Source organism: Callospermophilus lateralis, chromosome 10, assembly GCF_048772815.1.
Source record: "Callospermophilus lateralis isolate mCalLat2 chromosome 10, mCalLat2.hap1, whole genome shotgun sequence".
Classification (NCBI taxonomy): domain Eukaryota; kingdom Metazoa; phylum Chordata; class Mammalia; order Rodentia; family Sciuridae; genus Callospermophilus; species Callospermophilus lateralis.
Genome location: NC_135314.1, coordinates 78,559,623 through 78,578,290, shown reverse-complemented (window position 1 = coordinate 78,578,290; position 18,668 = coordinate 78,559,623). Strand labels below are relative to the sequence as shown.

Sequence of the window (18,668 nt, the reverse complement as noted above, 5' to 3'; positions counted from 1 at the left end):
GGATGTGTGTGAGAATAATACCATTAACTGCAGATATTTTTATGAAGGTTTACAAAAGATTCATAATATTTAAATATTATAAATATTAATATATTTATATATAATAAAATATTATATATAATTATTATATATAATAATTAATATATTAATATATTAGAGCTTGGCCCATCAAAATGTCTAGAAATACTGGTAGAATAACATTTTTTAGGAAACTGATCTTCTTGAAATTACATGCACACACCTATCACAGACCAGAGAAAATGGAAGTGACAGATGTACTTGGCCCTGGGGAATTTTTCATTGCATTTAGCTATTAAATTCTCTGGTCATTTTACAACTTTGAATAAATATATCCTTCTGTGGCTTTCTAGAATTTTGGTACGTTATTTTTTGATTGCATGACATTTTATTCATTTACTAAACATATCTATAAAGGAGCTTGAGGGTCAGGCTACACTGAATGATTTATAGCATTGGCACCTCTAGGGCAATCTCAATAAATATAATTTGATATCTATTTTAAAATAAAGATGATAAATAAAGTTCATTCAAAAAGTGCATACACAAAAATACAACTTGATGAATTTTTAGAGACTGAAAATCCATATCTTAAAAATTTAGATGTACCAGGTGTGGTAGCTCACACCTGTAATCCTAGCAGTGTGGAAGGCTGAGACAGGACAATTGCAAGTTTATAGCCAGCTTCAGCCATGATGAGGCATTAAGCAAATAAGTGAGATCCTGTTACTAAATAAAATACAAAATAGGGCTGGGGATATTGCTTAGTTGTTGAGTGCCTCTAAGTTCAATCCCCAGTACCCAGACCCCCACAAAAAAAAAAAAAAAGAAAAAAAAAATCAAGATATTTAACAGTGAGTGTACTCTGAAAGTTTTCTGAGTATATTTTTCAATCAGTCTCTTTTTTCTATCATATACCAATAATGACATTTTTTGTTATTAACTCTGATTCTTAGATCTTTTATTCATTTTTTCTTCTTTTTATCTTATTGTATTGGTGAAAATATTCAGACTAACCTTGAAAAGAAATAGTTAAAGGGGCACCCTGTGTCGTTCTTGATCTCAAAAGAGAAATTACAAAATTTTACTATTCAGGAAATATTTCTTAAAAGTTTTAGTACTTAACCTTTATTTGGTTAATGAAGTTTTTTTCTTCTATCTCAGGTCTGTTAAAAGTTCTATCCCAAATAAAATTATAGGAAATTCACATTTTGCATTTATTAAAACAACTGCATTTTCTCTTAGTTTTTTATGATGGGACAAATTGCACCAATACATTTTCAAACGCTAAAGCAAATATTAATTAAATTATACGAACATTAAGATGAGGAACATATTGGAATATAAATTGTTGTCTCTCAGAGTCTGACTAGACTAACACCCCTCTGCCAGGCTTACAAGGTCAGAGATTCAACAGATGCCTATGTTTTTTTTTTTTTTGTTTGTTTGTTTTTTTTAAACAACAACAAAAATACATCCTTTCTTCTTATAGTTTGTAACTTTCTGAACCCTGTAGGAATGTAGCTACTTCACTTAAGTGCTAGGCCAATTAACTTCTGTCTAAACTATAATCTCATACACTTAATTCTTAGGGAGGTAAACTTAAGTTATATTGAGTTACTGCTGCCTGTGGTAAAGGCCACTTCATGATAACATTAATAAGTATTTTACTGTCTTTCTTCTCCACCTATGAACCATTTATTATAAAATTTCTGAACATGGTCTTTGGTCACGGAGCCCAAGAATTCAAACTCACCATTGTTGTAATGATTAAAAAATTATGTTAGGGCTGGGGATGTGGCTCAAGCAGTAGTGTGCTCGCCTGGCATGCGTGCAGCCCAGGTTCCATCCTCAGCACCACATACAAACAAAGATGTTGTGTCCGCCGAAAACTAAAAAATAAATATTAAAAAAAAATGATGTCAAACTTCCTATAAAGCCCAATGTAATCTCAGCTCAGGGTCCATAACTTCAGAGCACCAGCTCATCTGGGTCTGCTTCAATAAGTTCAATAAATAAATCTGAATTTTCAGGTGATATTTGGTCTCTTGCTGAGCATGATTTTCCATAACAATTATCTGGGATTTGATGTCTTTCTTATTAGTAGGGTTAGTAAAATGTTGAATTTAAAATGCATTCCATAGTCTCAGTCCTTACCATATTTTGCTGAACAAAAAAAATACAGTGGTTCCCAAATTGTGATAATGCAATTTAGAATATTTTTTAGTTTACTATGATGCAAAACAAACTATATTAAGCAGAAAATTTACTTCAAATTTTGATTTTTTTTTCCTTCCTTGCCTCATGATATGTAGGATGATACTTTCTTGTGATGCTGAGCAGCAGAAGTGAGCTGCAGTACCCAATCAACTGCACAGTCAAAAAGGTAAACAACAGACACTCTACAGTGTACTCTGTCACTAACTGCAATGTTTGGTAGGTTAGGCATACTAAATGAAGTTTCTACTTAAAATATGTTAATTTTATGTGTCAACATCAGAAAGTAACCCCATTATAAATCAAGGAGCATTTATATTCTAAGTGAATTGATGAATAATTTCCAGTTGGTCAATTCACTTATCAGGTTTTACATCTGGTATTATTCTTATGTGAAAGCCAGAAAAAGTCATTACAGGAAAAAAAAATTACAGACCAATATTCCCATTGGACACAATTGCAAAAACCTTAATGAAATATTAGTAAATCAAATTTGAAAAATATTAGTATATCAAATTTAGCAATGACCCCAAGTCTAAATGTTAAGATTTGAATATCAAATTAGAAGTCCACTGACTAGTGAAATGTGCTTCTCTTCACATAAAGGACTTCAAACAAAGAATCTTGCTATTTTACTGTACCATTTGAAAGAGAATTCCAGAGTTAGTAGGAATATGACAGAGATACCTAAAAGCACAGAGATCCAGGATGGCCTTACAAATAAGGGAATTGTTTTGGTTTAGATATGAGGTGTCCCTCAAAAGCTCATGCGTTAGCCAATACATGAGAGTTTAGAAGTAAGAGAAGGTTTTGAAAGCCTTAATTCAATCAGTGCATTAATCCCCTGATAGAGATTAAGTGAGTGGTAATTGAAGGCAGGTAGACTGTGACTAGAGGAGATGGGCCACTGGAGGCATGGCTTTGGGTTTGTATTTTGTCAAAGGAGAGTCTTTATCTTTCTCTGCTTTCTGGTGTGATATCTGGAGCTACTACTCTTAATCACACTCTTCTTCCATGGTGTTCTGCCTCACCTTAAGTCCCGAGGAATGAAGCTGGCTGTCTATGGGCTGAGACCTTTGAAACAGCGAGCCCCCAAATAAATGTTTCCTCCTCTGATTGTGCTTCTCAGGTTTTTGGTCACAGCAGTGAAAAGCTGACTGAAACAGGAATATGTACCATCTAATCTCCCTAGTTGAGATTAACCATGAATTAACAGAGATTTTTGCATAGCAGGGAATGGGTAAGAAGAAGACTTCCAACACCCCACTAATGGCACAGACAGAGTGTTTGTTGCTAGAGAATCCTGCAGCCCTCATAGAATCTAAATGTCCTGTCAGGCAGGACACATCAACGTGGGCAGCGAACCTAGATGGGGAGGAATGAAGGGACAAGAGACATAGAGAGATGACAGCAAGACAGTAGTTCTGATCAAGCTACAAATTTTTATTATTCACACAGGGGTATTTATATGCTGGGGATGGGGAAGCTCTCTAATCATCAATTGCTGGATGTGGGTGGTAAAACTGCCAGGTGCAAGATGTCTGATGATCCTGATAAAGATGTCTGATGATCCTGATAACCATGGGATGTTCCAGGGAGATAGGTAGCTGCAGGATGCCTGGGCGGGGGGGGGGGGGATGGGATGTCAGGCTAACCTTTGAAGGAGAATTTCCTTCTAGTCTCCGACATCTAAACCCAGTTTCAGGCGATGCCAGGCAATTCATATCATCACACTAACTCAGAGAAATAGCCCAGTCCATGTTGTGCCCTCCCTAGAGTCTTTTATCTTAGGATAACTTCCCCCACCACACACAGATTATAAAATAGCCAGAAGTTGGTGGAAAGCCAAAGGGTGGCACAATCTCACCTCCCAAAGTTTTGCAAAGTATCTGGCTGATCTTGCCCACATACCTACAACCACACAAAACAACTAAATGGCATATCCTGAGTGCCTTCACCCACCCAGGCCCTGGGAAATAATCAGAAATCCTTTGCATCCTCCTATAGAATGAAGAAGCAACAGAGGCTATACGTACCCACTCTCAAACCTGGGATGCAATCAGCTACAATAATAACCATCATCATCATCATCCATAGATTATTTTAATTCAGATGAGAACATTTCTGTGGCTTCAGGAAGCTACCAAGGTGGCCCCATCTATCAATGTTTAGGCCCTGAAAGAAGCCAGGAAGTCCACTTGAGTGGATTGACTCACTGAGGCTCTGGGAAACAGCCTGGAAGCACCATACCCATGACTTCCAGGAAGCAAATTATCAGATGACCCTGAGTGACTTGGTCCTGAGACAGTGGAGATAATCATTTTACATCAGACACTAAAAATTGACTCTCCATACATGCAAATATTATTTTGAGTCAAATGAAGCATGAAAAAGTAAGGTAACATGATGCTTTCTAATGAATAAAACTCTCTAGCAATAGAACCCAAAGAAAAGAAAATCAACTGCCTGAAAAAGAATCCAAAATAATAATGAAAAATAAAATAAAATTTAAAAAACCACTTAATGAGATACAGGAGACTATGAACTCACAATTCAGCATTAAGAAAGCAATCATGACCTGTATGAGAAATTCAGCAAAGAGATAGACATAAAAAAATGCAAAGAGAAACCTTAGAATTGAAGAACTCAACAAATGACTTAGAAAATGAAGTTGAGAACCTCAGCAACAGACTAGATCAAGCAAAATAAAAGGGTGAAAAACATATAGCTAATAAAATAATAGCTGAATACTTTTTAAAATATTGGGAAAGATATGACCATCCAGGTCCAGGAAGTTCAAAGGACTTCCAATAGATTTAATATAAAATTACTCTCTTTGAGGAACACTACAGTAAAACTACCAAAAAGTTTAAAACAAAGATAGTATAACAAAAAATGGGAAAAGCATCAAGTCACATGTAAGTTTATCAGCATTGGACTAACAACAGATTTCTCAGCACAAACTTTACCAGTTAGGAGAGAATAGTATGATTTATTCAAATCCTAAAAGTGAACAAGCTGGCAACCAAGAATATAGTACTTAACAAAGCTTCAGACAAAAAGTAGAAATAAAGGCTTTACAAGACAAGAAAAACCAGGAGAATTCATCACTACAGACTGACTCTACAGAAATTCCAAATGTCAGTCCTGTATTTAAAAGTGAAAGAACCATAGCTACTATAGCATAAGAACACCAAAACACAAAGATTAACAGTGAGATGAATAAACAAAGGAATACAAAACAATCAGAAATTAATTAGCAAAATGATAGGTGTAAGCCCCTGCCTATCAATAATAACCTCTTAAGTAAACAGATTAAAATTCCCAACTAAAATATTTTTACACTGGCTGAATGATTTTTTAAAAAAAAATAAATAAATAAAACCCAAAAAACCCAAATAACATGGCCTAAAGAAAATCATTTCACCTGTAAAGTGACAAATAAATGAAAAATTATGATATGAAAAAGATTTTAAGGCGCGCGGGAAGTGCTTCCTTAGGATAGCGGGCGAGCGGACGCCTACGTTGGCGGTGTCTCCCGGCGGCCCAGAGTGGTGTAGTCGGGGAGACCAGGCCAACTAGGGGAAAGTTGGATTCACAGAATGACTAATCTTGATTGCACCTACAGATCAGGCCTCTGACTACTCCCTGGGAGCCTGCGTGCCAGCAGCTTGGAACCCACAGCCTGTCCTGGAGCCGGCACAGTCCATCCAGACTGAAGCTGATGTCTTCTGGAGAGATGAAATGCAATCCACCCAGGGCGCAGCTGAATTTTGCGAGGCCTGAATGCCTCGGCGTCCACCAAAAGGACCGCTGGTACTAATTCTCTTGGCAAACTGTGGCCAGCCAAACCTACCATGCTTCTCATCCCAGTTATCCTTGGTTATCGCCCAAGATTGGCCCACAGAAGAGATGAAATGTGGTCTGAGGGACCATATGACTATGAAAGACTTCCAAGAGAACGAGTACCTCCTCGGAGTCACCCCAATGAGGGCTACCATAGAGTAGTTGATATTGTGCCAAAGAACCCACCACTGCTAGACAGGCCTGGTGAAGGAAGCTGCAGTAGATACTGTAAGTCATGTTGATTACCGAGAATATGACGAGGGGCCGCAGTTTTTCTCGTGATCGAAGAAGTGGTCCACCTCACAGAGGAGATGAATCTGGCTATAGATGGACAAGAGATGATCATTCTGCAAACCGACAGCCTGACTACAGGGACATGAGAGATGGCTTTAGAAGAAAAAGTTTCTACTCTTCCCATTATGCGAGAGACCCATCTCCTCATAAAAGGGATGCGCCTTTTTTTCAGAGAATCGCCTGTAGGTCGAAAGGATTCTCCACACAGCAGATCTGGCTCCAGTGTCAGTAGTAGAAGTTACTCTCCAGAACGTAGCAAAACATATTCTTTCCGTCAGTCTCAACATAGAAAGCCTGTGCGTGTTGGTGCCTCCTACAAACGGCAGAATGAAGGAAAGCCAGAAAGAGGCAAAGAAAGACCAGTCCAGTCTTTCAAAACATCAAGAGACACTTCACCTTCAAGTTCATCAGCAGTTCCTTCATCAAAGGTGTTAGACAAACCCAGTAGGCTAACTGAAAAGGAACTAGCTGAGGCTGCAAGCCAATGGGCTGCTGAGAAGCTTGAGAAATCAGATGAAAGTAACTTGCCTGAAATTTCTGAGTTTGGGGCTGGATCCACCGCACCATTATTCATTGACCATCCAGAAGAACCTGAGTCAAATACAACAGATGGCACAGAATTATTTGAAGACAGTCAACTAACCAGTCGCTCTAAAGCAATAGCATCAAAAACCAAAGAGATTGAACAGGTTTACCGACAGGACTGTGAAACATCTGGGATGGTGGTGAAAATGCTGATTGAGAAAGACCCTTCATTAGAAAAGTCTATACGGTTTGCACTGCGGCAGAATTTGCATGAAATAGGTGAGCGGTGTGTTGAAGAACTCAAGCATTTCATTGCAGAGTATGATGCTTCTACTCAAGATTTTGGAGAGCCTTTTTAGAAGATAAATGTGCTCAGGCAAAAAAAAAATGTTTCTAGATTTTTTTTCCCAATTGTTCAAATCCTTAATATATGGAATTTTTGTAATGAAGAGAAATACTTTATGATAGTTGACCACATTTCCAGTATCAAATAAACATCTAAAATAGTCTGCTTAAAATATTTTAATTAGAATTTTTTTTAAACATGTAGAGGCCTCCTAATCCATACTCATCCCTCCACCCAAATGATGGTCAATTAATTTTTTTAAGCTTTGAAAAAGCAGTCCCGGGGAGTAGCTTTCTGTACTTACTCATGGTCTTCCAGTTTATGATCGTTTGGTCACAGGAGTGAAATTTACATGTTAGAGATCATTTCACTTAAACAGTAGTCTTTTTGCATTTCATAGTGAAGATGCCATGTGGAAATATTTGAATTCTGAGCTGTGATTTTTTTGACTTGTGCTTGTTTTTCTTAGGCTTTGTAACTTTTAATACGTTAAAGTGTCCTATCCTGAGTACATTAGTATCTTAGAGAATATTTGGTTTGAGAATAATTCTCTATGATATAGTAGAGCACTTAAAATATCCAAGAGACACCTTAGAATAAAATCCTTTTTTCCCCCCAAGTAAATGAACTCAATGTTTCTCTTCCAAATGAAACTCTTGACTATTCTCTCTGCCATGTAGTCTTCAATAAAATCATATACTAGACTAATGGGGCAATTTTTGATGAATGATAAAGAGATATTTTAAAGTTGAGATTGTTTCAAAAACCTTCTGATCAATAGAGGAAAAATTTAAAATATAGAGGAGTACTGGAGATTTTTTTTTTCTTAAAAAAGGAGATTGATAACATGCTCATGAATAAGCCATTTACAGAATTATTCTTTTGTTAATCTGTGTAATCTGAGGAGTTCTTTTTCTGCAGACTTTTAGAGATTCCTAGCCCTTCAAAAGTATTCTTCAAAGAAACAGAGCAAAACAGGCAGTCAGTCCCCACAGCCACCCTCTACCAACCAGACTGTGTCAACAGTCCTTCATCAGTGATCGATCCAAATCACGAGTTAGCTAAAGATCGAACTGGGACCATTAGAATATTCCACTTATTTCCTGGTCACTTCTAGCAGCGTGGTGCCATTGAGCCAAAATATATAATTTTGTGACATTAGTGAGGAAACCTTAAAAATCATGTTTGTTATTACTAACCATTTCATTATCCTCCCATCCTCTTTCCATTTCCACTCTATTCTCACTTCAGTTCTGGCATTATTTTTAGTGGATATGCTATCTAAAGAGCTCCCCCAGAGTATATCAAGACTATATTAAAAGAGGAAATAGCAGTATAAATAATTTTAATGGATTCTATCATGAGTGTCTCCAAATATGTATTATGCCATTCCACAAATTTAAAAACTAATTGAGGGCAACATTTATTTTTTTAAGTTTCCTAAGGGAGACTATCTTAAATTTTTATTTTTACCATTGAGATGTTATACTTAGCTAACTTTTATAAAACATAAGCCAAATGAAATTCCACTTATTATCTCTGATATTCTTCCTTAGTGTGAATAGTGATTTATTACTTACCATAAAAAGATGAAGAAAGTACTGATGTCATATCCTCCTGTCCCCAGTATTTTCCTTTTCCTTAAAAATTCTAGTCCCAGGATTCTGTTTCTTTAAGATGTCACAAGTTTGAAAATAAAACCTGAGAAACTACCAGAGGCAAAGGAGTTGTTCACTTTATTGAAATTCATTAAAAGGAAAAGTCTTACTAACAGATGCATTTCAATGTAGGTTCAACAGGTAATTTCTTCCTTTTCCCTTCCCTCAAAGTACATTTGATATTTAAAGCTCTTTATAAAGCTTGCCATCAGCATTATTCTGCTAGGCTTGTCAGTGTTAAATTTGTTGGGGATTTTTCTTTTCTTTTTTTAAATGCCTTTTAAAGTTCAATTATAGGATAAACTCAGATGTGTACCAGAGTATGTATTTTGTAAAATGTTCTTGATTAAAGAGATGTGTTTGTAAATTATCCATTGTTTTTGAGTATGCATAACTGATGTGATAAAATTTTCATTGTCTTACCATAAAGCCTTGATGATCAACATGGGAAAAGCAGATATTGTAAAGCTTTTTGTGAATTTTAAAAGTAAAAAATAAAGAAACCAAGTTTAAATAAAAAAAAAAGAAAAAAATTTTAATGCAAATAAAAATCAAAAGCAAGTAACTATAGTTATACTTATGTTACACAAAATAGACTTCAATCAAATACTAGGAAGGGAAAAAGGTCATTATATAATTTTGGAGGAATAAATTCAGAAAGAAGATACAACAAATGTATATGATGTATATGATAATTGTATATTGTATTTAATAATTGTATATAATAATTGACCAAATGTCAGAATATTTAATTATGTAAAGCAAACATTATTGAATCTGAAGGGAGAGATGGACTCCAATTTAATACTAATTGAGCACTTGATATAAGTAGATATCAAGACCCAACATCAAGACAGTAATTATGTCTCAAAAGGAGAATAGCTCTTTGCAGAAAAGTAGATACACATGTTGGGGGCAACAACCAAGTTAAGATGGCGCCTGGGGCTGGGGATATGGCTCAAGTGGTAGTGCGCTCGCCTGGCATGCATGCGGCCCGGGTTCGATGCTCAGCACCACATACAAACAAAGATGTTGTGTCCACTGAAAACTAAATAATAAATATTAAAAATTTTTTTTTTAAAAAAGATGGCACCTGGCACTTTGCCAGAAGGAGTGGTTTGTGAAGCAACGCCAGCGAGCCATTAAGATGATGAGGATTCCTTAATGACTGACTGCTGTATCTAGATGATGTTAATTAAGTTAAGCTGTGTGTAATTAGATAGGTATATATACCTCTGCTGTCCCATAATAAAGTGGCTCCCATGTTTCAATCTTCACAAGTTGCTTGTCACCTCCTGGTTATTTTGCCCAGCCAGACTGCGGCATACACACACACACACACACACACACACACACACATCCTAATGGCATTATGTCCTACTCTCTAGTCTACATATACATATATGTAGGATATATATATATATATATATATATATATATATATACATATATATTTGTGTATATGTATCCTCTATAAACATATATACATAATGTATGATATACACATTTTATGATATATAATATGATATGTATGAAAGCACATAGAGACATGCAATTAAAGAAAAGATATGAAAAGCTACTACAGGCTTAAGTTTTGCAATTCATCATGAGACCATGATGTTATAGTTCATTTATTTGACTTTTTATTTTACCACACATTTTATATCTCCCTTGCCATAAAACTGAACGTTGGTTATAACTTACTCTTATATTCTAGACCCATCAGAATTCAGTTTTCATATAACATTTCTACTTGACAATAATTTGCTACTGAATATTTCATCACTATGGCATTATCTCACACCATTTAGTCCACATATACAATGGCAATTAAGAAATTCCTGCTAAATGCTAAGTAGTATGAGGTCATAAGTGTAATAAATCAGTATAATATTTTGCGAAATGTCAAAGTGATCAAGACCTTTTCAGATCATATTGTGGCAGAAAGAAGGAAAACTGAGAAAGTACTAAGTCAATAGTGTAAACTTTGGGGCCTGGTAAGTAAAAGGAGACTCTCTTTGGTGGTCCTCACAAATTGAAATGAAGAAAAAGCATATTCTAGATCAATAGTTCATACGAGCTCTCAAGCGTAATGCTGATGTTGTCCACTGAAATTACATTTAGAACAAGCAGCTGAAATTGAAGTGAGTGCCTGAGTAAGCTTAAAATATTTCAGTCATTCTCCAAAATCCATTTTATTTCTCTACTAATCAAGTGAGTGAGTTAAAATGAAAAAATATGATAGGTATTACCATATTTGATTCTTTCAAGGCATGGTTGGTGATATTGATGATACACCATTTATCTATGGATTTAGAATTTTTTCTACTAGGAAGGAGAAATTCCAAGGAATTATGCTTAGCTTTTTCTACCATAATGATTCTCACCACATGAGTCATAAAGGAAATGTTATCAAGTATGTTGCTCCAATTATCCACTTAATAACTGTGGAAATAATTCCACAGCGTTCCATGGTATAATTGAACCACTGTGAGTCATATTTTGGCAAAGATACCATTTGTCACATGACTTCTGTAAACCCTCTTTTTGTTGAGCTACTTGGCACTTTTGGTCTCCAGGCATATAAGTCAATTCAAACCTTTGTCTTAAAAGATATGAATAATAATTCATGAAATGTTGATATTTCTTTTTTCTTCTTCTTCTTATTTGTTCTTTTTGGCTGTACATCACAGTATAATCTATTTTGATATATTTACAGAAGCATGGAATATATCTTATTCTAATTAGGATCCCAGTCTTATGTATGTACATGATGGTGAGATTCACTGTGGTGTAGTTGTATATGCATATAGCAAAGTTATGTCAGATTCATTCTGCTGTTGACATTTCATTTACCAACATCTGCTCAGCAACTGTCTCTTAATCTTGGCCTAACATTACCCTTGTGATTTAACCTTAGAACCAAAGACAATTATTTCAAAATAACTTGTGTAACATTTTCTATATTGCCTTTTGAAATTCATGACTTTCTAAGTCTCCATAATATATGCTTTCATTTGTCATAGCATACATTCCAAATTGCAATCCTTTGCTAATTCTCATGTAGAATATTTTCTCTTTTTTCACTTTACTTAAGTTTGGCACCCATCTAAATATAATAATAATGTAATTCTGGCATCTTAAAAGCAGTTTTGTTTCATTATGAGGAATAGAATAACAAGGATTGTCATTAATGACTCTTTAAATGTTTGGTTGAATTCATTCATAAAGCCATGTAGTTCAAGGTTTTCTTTATTGAGGGGTTCTTGATTCTTGATTACTCAATGTCCTTATTAGTTATAATTGTGTTCATATTTTCTATTTCTTTATAATTCAGTCTTAGTAGGTTATATGTTTCCAGGAATTCATCCATTTGTAAGTCAGTTTTATTAGAAGACATTACTATTTCTATTAATAATAATCAGATCCTATGATGAAATACCAGAAATAAAATTCCTACAATGAAATTACTAGACAAAAAGGGGACTATTTTCTAGGCTATCCACTTTGTTGGCATGTAGTTGTTTATAGAAGTCTTTCTTTAGGCTTTTTATTTATGCAACACACGTTGCAGAGTTCCTCCTTTTATTTATTATTTTATTTGAGTTTCCTTTTTCTTAATTACTCTGGTTAAAAATTTCACAATTTTCTTAGCTTTTCAATATTTAGTGTCTCAGAAAGTCTACAAAAATATTAGAAAATCATTCAGGTCTAGTTCTTTCCTTCATTTCTTCCCCAGGGAGAAGCCGGGAACTGATTGTTCCGATGATTGTACAAAGCTGTGCAGGATCAAAATTATGGCAATTAGTATCTTCAATCTTCTCCTAACTTCAATGTGGCTGGTTTTTACTTGCCTGGGATGTAGAAGCTTTTCAACTAGATCCCATGTTTCCCACAAAGTGAGTTGGTCTGTGTCGTGAACCATCCATGGGCTGTGTGTGAGCTATGCACATTTGAACTATATGTGGGGACTGTTCTGGCATTGCATGCTGATTGGCTTGTGTAAAGTAAGTGTGCCTTTGCTCTAGCTGTGCCTGTAATTCTACACAGCACCTGAGATGGGCGTGACTTGCCAAGATGTCAATCAATCTGCTGACCACAAGACATCACCAAGCAAGACTCCACATTCGAGACCCTATGCCCTGCCTTATTTGATGAAGAACATTCCATTGAACCTCCTTTGTGTGTGCCCCCCTATAAAATAAAAAGAATTCAGGTGCACGCTCTCTTTCAAATGCTGTCCAGCCTGGAGCTGATCCTTGGGGTTGCAGAGCAATCCCACCCTCAAAACTCATGCTTGTATGTTGCATGGTTTCTTTGCCATTTTCTAAGTTTATTGTTGCAGCCAGCTCCTTTGAACCCAGCTCATCTTGTCAGCCCGGCCACTGGCAGGAGGTCTCTGTGTTATTGTTGAATCAATAGATCTGTGGGGTAAAGGAAAGGAAGTTTCAGCCTCTTATTCTGCTTTCTAGTTGCAATCCTACCAGATTGTGATTTAAATAAAAGTTCTGTGCAGATCATTTTTTTTTCCTGCAAGCTATATTGTATACTTAAAGTTCATCCTATACCATAGCCTTTGAAGTCATTACTACTGAAATATTGGCCAAGGGAAGTGCCACTTGAGTTTCTAAGTTATAAGTTTTAATTGGGACTATAAGTTAACTTGCTTAATTGTAATGCCACATGCTGTTAGTCAGGGTCACAGATCTTAACACTCTTCTTGAGCAAGAGAGACACCTATTCTATAATCCCAATGTATAGAGTCGGTCTTCTTAGACTATTTCCAGCATCAAATCTTAATCAGTAAATGTTCAGTTAGGAGAAAGAGGAAGGTCTAGGGATACTAAAGAATAAAAGAGTTTCAAAATATAGTCTGTGCTTCAGGAAAAGTTGTCCCAGAGAAGGAACAACTATGAAGGTAGGGCTACCTGCTTAAAGTTGAGATCTAGACCTTGCTGGATAGAGTAGACTATAGCACATTGCATAGTGGAGAATTTTCAGGGTCCTTTTGGGTCAGAGTCTATTCAGAGGTAGCTTGCTGAGGAAGTGAGGAGGAAGCTGTGGACAGGGTTGTCAATTCAGCAAGCCTACAACTGAGGTGATTCTAACAACATACTTTGGAGATGATTAGACTTAGTATCTGTTAGGGTTTGGATGTGAAGTGTCTTTTAAAAGCTCTTGCATGAGACAATGCAAGAAGGTTTAGAGGAGAAATAGTTGAATTGTGAGAGCCTTAACCCAATTATTGAATTAATTCCCTTATGGGTTTTAACTGAGTGGTACCTGAAGGCAGGTAGTGTATGGCTGGAGGAGGTGGGTCACTGGAGGTGTGCCTTTAGGTCTATATTTGTGTATCTGGTGAGTGGAGTCTCACTCTGCTTTCTGATCATCATGGGAGCTGCTTCCTTCTACAATACTCTTCCACCACGATGTTCTGCCTCACCTTGAGCACCAAGAAATGGAGCCAGCCTCCATTTCTGAAACCTCTGAATCCATGAGCCCCCAAATAAACTTTTCTTCCTCTCAAATTTTCTTGTCAGGTCTTTTAGTCACAGCAGCAAAAAAGCTGACCACAACAGTATCTGACATGTATGTCATTTATAGTTGTGTTAAAGAGCAAGAAATAAAGCAGGCAACTAGAGAAACCAATCCTTCTGCAGTGTCCCTGCATCTCCCCCTAGTGACAAATTTTTTTACCATTGTCATGCAATCTAAAAATAGAGACTCCATTATTGAACCAGAATCACAATGAATCCTATTGTTATTCATAATTCAAATGGACAAATAAAATATTTTTTTTAATTACAAAGATAATAATATAGTAATTAAGAACACTAAAAGATGTTGTTTTTAAAAGAATTCCTAGAGTGAAACAACTGCTTGGTAAATGAAAATTTTATTATGAAAAAATCCATTTCATTATTTTATACATTTAACTAAATGACAAAAAAGTTAAGAAGCCCCTATTGAGGTGATTTAATTTAAAGTAAAAATATGTAAGCAGCATATCATTGAGAAAATGCTTGTTTCTCCATAATGAGTAAACAATTGGGGTGAATATAAAAAAATGGTGAAAATGAAGACAGAATTAGACAGGCCCTCAATATATAGATAGGTAAATCAAGTCAGGTCAGATAAAGGAGGCCAATTTGATTGAGTTGAGTTCTGCAGTTGGAGACTGCCCCCTGAGGGATTGAAATGCCTTCAGAGCCCTTCCTCCATCCTATCAAAATAACCTGTCCTTGTTCAACCTGGTGCTAAGGTAACCTGTCCCCGGAATTGCCCCTCCCTACAGGGAGTTATAAAGTTTTTAATTAATGTGTCATGAGCTGCTCCATCCTGCCCTTCCCCCTTTAGTTCACCTGATTCCCATCTTTTTACCATACAGGGCCTAGTCACCTATGCAGGAAGGAGAAAGATAAGGTGGAAGAGGGCAGAGGCCAAAGGAAGCCTAAGACATATAAAAAGGCAGAACACCTCACATCTTGGGATACCAGGATACCACCTATGACCCTCTTCTCCCTCCCAGGAGAAGACTATGTTACCCCTTTTTAAATAAACCCTGCTTTATATGCTCGCCTGAGTATGTTTATCTGATGTTCAAAGTTCAATATGTGAGGGAGCCAAACTCATCACTGATAACTGGCAGTATCAGAAATACTACAAAAAAGCAATGTGGCCACAAAGTAAAATGGGATCTCTTATCATTAAGAAGCTGACACAATTGATTTATGAGTGTTAATTTTTTATATACTGTTGATGAATTAGTTGAAAGAGAAATTAAGAAAACTATCCTATTCACAATAGCCTCAAAAAAAATGTTTAGGAATCAACCTAACAAAAGAGGTGAGAGATATTTACAATGAAAACCAGAGAACAGAAAGAAATTGAAATTATCTTAGAGGATGGAAAGGTCTCCCATGGTTTTGGATAGAAGAATTAATATTTTCAAAATGGCCATACTACCAAAAGTGCTATACATATTTAATGTAATTACTATTAAAATCCCAGTGATGTTCTTCATAAAAATAGAAAAAGCAGTCATAAAATTTATTTGGAAAAATAAGAGGCCCAGAATAGCCAAAGTAATCCTTAGTGAAAAAAGTGAAGCAGGAGGCATCACAATACTAGTCTCTTAAAGTTACAATATAGAGTTATAGTAACAAAAACAGCATGGCATTTGCACAAAAACAGATGTAAAGCCCAATGGAACAGAATAGAAGACACAGAGACACACCCATAAATACAGTTATCTAGTTTTACACAAAGGTGCCATAAACATAGATTGGACAAAAGATAGCCCCTTATACAAATGGTACTGAGAAAACTGGAAACCCATATGTAATCGGATAAAATTGAATCCCTACTTCTCCACCTGCACAAAACTCAACTGAAAGTGGTTCAAGGACCTATGCATTAAACCAGAGACTCTATGTCTAATAGAAGAAAATGTACGCCCAAATATCCATCCCATCAGTTCCTCTTGTTGAGGAACTGACTTCCTCAACAAGACCCCTAAAGTGCAAAAAGTAAAATAAAAAATCAATAAATGAGATGGATTGAAATTAGGAATCTATTTCTCAGCAAAAAAATATAATCAAGAATGTGAAGAGGGGCTGAGATTGTGGCTCAGAGATAGAGCACTCGCTTAGTATGTGCTGGGTTTGATCCTCAGCATCATATAAAAATAAAATAAAGATATTGTGTCTACTTATAACTAAAAAGTAAATATTTAAAAAACACAAAAAGAATGTGGAGAACCTACAGAATAGACGAAAATCTTTGCCACTTATACCTCAGATAGAACATTAATCTCCAGCATTTACAAAGAACTAAAAAAAACTAACACTAATACACACATATACACACAAACAAAACAAACAAACAAAAAAACCCAAATAACCCATTCAATAAGTGGGCAGAGCAACTGAACAGTCTTTTCACAGAAAAAGAAATACAATCAACCAACAAATATATTGTAAGAATATTCAACTTTTCTAGCAATTAGAGAAATGCAAATCAAAACTACACTGAGATTCCATGTAACTCCAGTCAGAATGGCAGTTATCAAGAATACGAGTAACAACAAATGTTCGTGAGGATGGAGGAAAAGGAAAGTTTGGTACATACTGCTTTCCAGAGTTGTCGTACCAATCTGGGACCGCAGATTGGTACAACACTCTGGAAAGCAGTATGGAGATTCCTCAGAAAACTTGTAATGGAACCACCATTTGACCCAGTTATACCACTCTTCAGTATCTACCCAATGGACTTAAAATCAGCATCCTATAGTGTCTCAGCCACATCAATGTTTATAGTAGATCAATTCACAGCCTAGGTGCTCTAAAACAGATCAATGGATAAAGAAAATGTATATACAATTGAATATTAGCCATAAACAAGAAAGAAATTGTGGCATTTGCTTGTATATAGATGGAACTGGAGACTATCATGCTAAGAGAAATAATCCAGTCCTATAAAACAAAGGCTGAGTTTGTAAACTTTTGGTTAACAAAGACGACAGCAGAGGAGAGTAGGCACCCTTTTGTCTGCCATCCTTCGGTCTGTCTGCACCTTCAAAAAATAAATAAATAAAAAATAAAACAAAGGCTGAATATTCTCTGATATACAGATGCTAATACACAATAATGGGGATAGAGGAAAGGGAAGAATAGAAGTTCATTGGATTAGACAAAAATGAATGAAGGGAAGGGAGGGGGAGCAGTATTAACAAGACAAGTAGTAAAACTCAGACATAAGTTTCCTATGTTTGTATATGAATACACAAACAATGAAACTCCACATCATGTACAACCACAAGAATTACATCTTAATTAGAATGTTATACTCCATGTATGTATAATATATTAACTTGCACTCTACTGTCATATATATCTAAAAAGAATAAACAAATTAAAAAGCTGACACATCATTATCCAATGAGTAGAACAAGTGGAAACACCACTCCATTTGAAAATAATCATTTTCATCATTTATATTCAAACTATTGCAGTAAAGAAACTATTGCCAGGAGTGCATGAAAAGGATGTCATGGATATGGTTAGTTTTTTAAATTATTATTAAAATACTTAACACATTATGAAATTGCATACAAAGATTTGATTGGAATAATGTCAATACTTAAAAGTAATGGCTGAATTTAGGATAAATCATACCCAGCATTTCAAATAAAAATAGGTATTGTAAATTTGCTGATCTATTCTCCAGTGAAAATTATTCATCAAATACTTAAAAAGTAATTAATGTATTTGTATATAAGTGTGATTGATATTTGGCTAACTGAAACATAACTACTTTGTAAAAATAAACCATGCCATACAGATAAATTCTGATACATGCTTGAGATATTTTTACTTATTTTATTCTGGGAAAAATTATATAAATCATATATTAAAATTTTATGTTTATAAAACTTGATGGTAATTTTTTCATCTTTATAATGATATTCTAAAGAATGTTGTGAAGGTTAGAACCTATTTTGAAGATTAATAATGTGTACCACTTTCTGATTACTTTGTAAGACCAACTGTTTGTAATCGGACAGTATGCTAACTTACCAAGTAAATGTTAGAACAGCTTTTTATAAGTTAGTGACTGATATTTAAAAGAATACATAATTTTCTACATGTATCTAAGGATGAACTTTTTATGTCAATGAATATGTTTTTTAGGAAAAGAAAATCAAGGATGTAATAGAAAACATGAGGAAGAGATATAAAAATCAAAATTATTATCACAGAAAT

At 35.3% G+C, this 18,668-nt stretch overlaps 1 pseudogene; it reads left to right on the top strand.

Moving 5' to 3' along the window:
* Positions 1 to 6,068: 6,068 nt before the first annotated feature.
* Positions 6,069 to 7,259, top strand: LOC143408195 (periphilin-1 pseudogene; annotated as a pseudogene).
* The last annotated feature ends 11,409 nt before the right edge of the window (positions 7,260 to 18,668 follow it).